The 5,420-nt window shown below is 48.3% G+C and overlaps 1 non-coding gene across 1 annotated transcript; it reads left to right on the forward strand.

Annotated features, from left to right (window-relative positions):
- The first annotated feature begins 3,819 nt into the window (after window positions 1–3,819).
- On the forward strand, window positions 3,820–3,894 carry Trnat-ugu (transfer RNA threonine (anticodon UGU)). The gene has a single exon. It is a non-coding gene; the product is annotated as a tRNA-Thr (tRNA).
- Window positions 3,895–5,420: the final 1,526 nt, after the last annotated feature.

Consider the following 5,420-nt stretch of genomic DNA (forward strand, 5'->3'; position numbering starts at 1 on the left):
CATTTAATTCGTTAGGTGCAATACTTTTCATGGAATTCAACCTTTTACACAACGGTTAGATGCTCCCGAATCATAGCATTGGCGACTCCCAAGTGGTCTCCCACCACATCTAGCGGTTCTAGGCGCTCAGTCCGGAACCGCGCGACTGCTACGGTCGGTTCGAATCCTGCCTTGGGCATAGATGTGTGTGATGTCCTTAGGTTAGTTAGGTTTAAGTAGTTCTAAGTTCTAGGGGACTGATGACCACAGATGTTAAGTCCCATAGTGGTCAGAGCCATTTGAACCATTTTCTCCCACCACAGAATTATGGAAGTAATGGAAAATTGCCGGGACTAGTCACTCGGCTGACAAATCTTAACACTTCCTTTGCTCTTAGTTTGGTAGCATACGATGCCCTATTCTATGCTATATCCCGGCACCTGCTTCCCTTCTAGAAGCTGCCGTTTTATGGGACTCACGGTAGGATCCATGCCCTGCTATTCTCTCAAACTGCCAAACAACTCCGGAACTTCAGGTAGAACACCCATAACCAAACTTACATTCCTTACGCCAGTAGTATCCTGGTCTCCTTCCTGCCCCTCTTCAAACATCCGACTCAACGCGTCCGCTATAGAATTTTCCGTTCCCCTTATATGCTTAACGCTGAATCTAAAGGCGGGTGACACGTCCGATTTCTCCTTGGGCGGGCCAATACCCAGCTTAATGCCTGATTGTCGGTCTCCAAGTCGAAATGTCTGTTCCAGGTAGAAACGAAACCTTTCTAAAGCGAAGAGTACTGCCAGCGCTTCCCATTCGCACAGAGAATATTTTAACTCGACAGGCGAGACTGTCCTAGATGCGTATGCTATCGGACGACGTTTACCTTCATCTTCCTGGAGCAGCACCGCTGCCACCCCAGAACTGGACGTGTCCGTCTGAACAACAAAACGCTTACCAAAATCTGGTACAGCTAACACGGGTGGATTGGCTAAGGCCTTCTTAATAGCATCAAATGCAGATTTCTGGGATTCACCCCACTGAAAATCCACGTTCTTCTTCCGAAGTTGGTTTACATCTACATCTACATCTACATTTATACTCCGCAAGCCACCCAACGGTGTGTTGCGGAGGACACTTTACGTGCCATTGTCATTACCTCCCTTTCCTATTCCAGTCGCGTATGGTTCGCGGGAAGAACGACTGCCGGGAATCATCCGTGCGCGCTCGAATCTCTCTAATTTTACATTCGTGATCTCCTTGGGAGGTATAAGTAGGGGGAAGCAATATATTCGATACCTCATCCAGAAACGCACCCTCTCCAAACGTGGACACCAAGCTACACCGCGATGCAGAGCGCCTCTCTTGCAGAGTCTGCCACTCGAGTTTGCTAAACATCTCCCTAACGCTATCACGCTTACCAAATAACTCTGTGACGAAACGCGCCGCTCTTCTTTGGATCTTCTCTGTCAACCTGACCTGGTACGGATCCCACACTGATGAGCAATACTCAAGTATAGGTCGAACGAGTGTTTTGTAAGCCACCTCCTTTGTTGATGGACTACATTTTCTAAGGACTCTCCCAATGAATCTCAGCCTGGCACCCGCCTTACCAACAATTAATTTTATATGATCATTCCACTTCAAATCGTCCCGCACGCATACTCCCAGATATTTTACAGAAGTAACTGCCACCAGTGTTTGTTACACTATCATATCGCTATCGGGCAGCTAATCGCGCAAAATGGGGCACAAATTTATGGAAGAAATTAGCCATCCCTATAAATCGGGCAACTTCCTTTTTAATCTTAGGAGGTGGAAACTTATGTAGATCCCTCGTTCTCCCCTGTTCAATCCTCACGCCCCCTGCCGAGAACAAATGACCCAAAAAGGAAATCTCCTTGCGTGCCCAACTTATCTTAGAAGGCTTGACCGTGAGCCCAGCTTCCCGCAAGCGGAGTGAGACTTGCTCTAAATGCTGAAGGTGCTCCTCAAACGTAGGACTATATACTACCACATCGTCAAGGTAATTATAAACGTACTTGACAACCCCCATGATGTTATCTAGCAACCGACACAGGACTGCCGCGCCCGTGGACAACCCGAATGGCACCCGATTAAACCGATAAAGGTTCCAGTCCGTGCTAAACGTAGTGACTGGTTTAGACTGTTCGGATAACGGAATCTGGTAGTAAGCCTGGTTGAGCTCCAGAATGGTAAAGACCTTTGCCCCCGCAAACCAGGTAAAACAATGGTGCAAGTCTGGCAACGGCACCGACTCCAAAACGACCTTCTGGTTTAATCGTCTATAGTCCACTACCAGGCTATACGCAGCCTCTGCCTTAGGCACCAAAAACATCGGAGAAGCATAAGGAGAGGTCGACAACCTGATCACTCCTTCCTCCAACACGCCTCCATCTTCGGCGGTGACAGTCTGTACGGTGGTTGTCGAACTGGCAGATCATCGGTCAAGCGGATATGGTAACGAATTTTATCAGTCACACCGAGATTATTAGTCATCACATCAGGAAAACGACTCTGAAGCGCCAATAATTCTTCTGTCTGGCTACCTGGCAAATGACAGCCCAATTTCAGAATCCTGAACAGATATATTGTTTACCTCGGTCTGCCCCTGGCATGAACACAAACTAAACTTCTTCGCAGGTGCGAACCAAAAATGAAACGTCCTACTGGCATGTTCTTACACCAACCCATCCGTTGTATCGAATCGCCGCCCAATGAAAAATTAACGGACAGGTTTTTCACCACTAACAAATGAATCGGCCTCGAAAACCCCTGTATCAATACACTCCGTGGCAACAGCCCGTGAGGGGCAACCTTTGCCCGTTAACCGCACAACCTCCCTCTGAGGTTTCAAGGCAGGTAGCTTACATACTGAACGATACTTGTGATACCATTGACGGTCTAACAAGGGGGCACTACTGCCAGATTCTACTAACACACAGACTGGTTCATGGTTCAAGGTGCCGCACACGAACGGCAGCTACTGGCTACCAACTGTTCTTATGCGATTACATTGCTTCATCGGACGCTCCTGACTAAAGGTGTCCCTGTTCCTTAACCGTCAGTTACTCGGGCGCGGTTTACGTCTCTCTGGACAAGCACCCACCAAATGCTAGAAACTCCCACAACGAAAACAGCTCCTATTCCCAACATCATTTATATTCCCTTCAAAACGATCAGGTTGCACCCAGGTAGTTACAGGATCCGCCTTTCGCACTCCGGCTCTCTTACTATCAGCAAAACGGAGTCCCTCGATCTGATAAACCAACGTCTCAAGTTCACTGAAGGTAGTCGGCTTAGGGGCAAACATAACCCGCGACCTGTACTCCGGTCTGATGCCCTGCAATAAATATTTATGACGGTAGTATCTGTTCCCAAAAGAACAGGTACCGGGGATGACCATGCAGCTTTGCTACAAATGAAATGATAATTAAATGGACACCTTAGCTGCAAACAGGCGTTGATGTACTTCATTGGGGACGTGTTGAAAATGTGTGCCCCGACCGGTACTCGAACCCGGGATCTCCTCCTTACATGGCAGACGCTCTGTCCATCTGAGCCACCGTGGCCACAGAGGATAGTGCGTCTGCAGGGACTTATCCCTTGTACGCTCCCCGTGAGATCCACATTCCCAACATGTCCACACCACAACATTCGTAGTGCGCCTAATAGATGTTTGCCCATCATACTCATTACTCGTAGCACATTAATCTACCAAGTCCCGTACGAGTTCGGGCATAGCGTGTGCGTTCGCACAAGAATGTGGATCTCACGGGGAGCGTGCAAGGGATAAGTCCTTGCAGACGCACTGTCCTCTGTGCCCGCGGTGGCTCAGATGGATAGAGCGTCTGCCATGTAAGCAGGAGATCCCGGGTTTGAGTCCCGGTCGGGGCACACATTTTCAACATGTCCCCAATGAAGTACATCAACGCCTATTTGCAGCTGGGGTGCCCATTAAATTATCATTTCGTTTCTAGCAAAGCTGCATGGTCATCCACGGTAACTGTTCTTTCGGGAACAGATACTACCGTCATAAATAGTTAAAATAAGGCTTCCCGGCCATTGACCTTCTTGTGCAAACGCACACGCTATGCCCGAACTCGTACGGGACTTGGTAGATTAATCTGCCACGAGTAATGAGTATGATGTGCAAACATCTATTAGGCGCACTACGAATGTAGTGGTGTGGACATGTTGGGAATGTGGATCTCACGGGGAGCGTGCAAGGGATAAGTCCTTGCAGACGCACTATCCTCTGTGCCCGCGGTGGCTCAGATAGATAGAGCGTCTGCCATGTAAGCAGGACATCCCGGGTTCGAGTCCCGGTCGGGGCACACATTTTCAACATGTCCCCAATGAAGTACATCAACGCCTGTTTGCAGCTAGGGAGTCCATTTAATTATCATTTCATCCCTGCAATAAACTCTCTGCAGCCTCCCTCTCAGTTATATTTAAGTCCAGCGCTGTAACGGCGACACGAATTTCATCAGTTTACTTTTCGAGGGTCTCAGTTTGACGCTGGACACGATAAAAATATTGTCCTGCCAAATCATGCTTAATGCGTGGAGTGAATTTACGTTCAGTGATCTCCCGCCGCAAATGGGAAAGGCTACCCTAAACTCTCAATACTTCACTAATAGTAATACTCAATAACCCCTTCGCCAAAGGATAAATCAGTTGAAGGATAACTCGGTTGTCAACACCTAGTGCATCGGCGTGAGTTTCCAAAAGTACCAATAACCACAGAACCTCGACAACACTCGGCAAATCGTCTACCACTAGAACACTCAGTCGCTGAACTAAAGGAAGTATAGGATTGGGTAACTTAGCAAATGGCTCGAGCAATGGCTGCCCAACTTTCGTTAATTTCCCTGTCAGCACTGGGTCTTGTACCAATGTACCTCCTCCTACGCTCTCTACCCCCTCCAACCCTTCTGCATTAAGATCGAAGTGCAATGTCGTAGCTCTCTGACGCAACTCGCCAATATTGGCCTTCTGTTCAGGGGTAGTCTTCAACTGTTCTAAATCTCCCAATCTATTAACCCAGTAAATGAGCTGGGATTGAACCCAGCTAATCTGGGTACGGGAAGGGTTACTATCCCTCATCAACACCGGAAAGCGACGCAGCGCATACGGACAACACCGAACCTACCTCACCAATGCCTTCCCCAGCAAGACATACCGGGCGATCCAGAACTCCCCGCAAACTCGCGCTCAGATCCTTCACCGTCCCATCATTCGGCGCCCCACGTATCTTCAGCTCATAAACTAGCTGCTGTCTTCTCAACTGGCTCAGTCCCGGACATCCCTGGGGCTGCGGATGACTGGCTTCGTACTCCTGTAACATAATAAAGCCAACAGAGATTGCTGACACAAAAAATACAAGATAAATAACCTAATTTATCACCAGATACAATAAT

Source organism: Schistocerca cancellata, chromosome 10, assembly GCF_023864275.1.
Source record: "Schistocerca cancellata isolate TAMUIC-IGC-003103 chromosome 10, iqSchCanc2.1, whole genome shotgun sequence".
NCBI classification, from domain to species: Eukaryota; Metazoa; Arthropoda; class Insecta; order Orthoptera; family Acrididae; genus Schistocerca; species Schistocerca cancellata.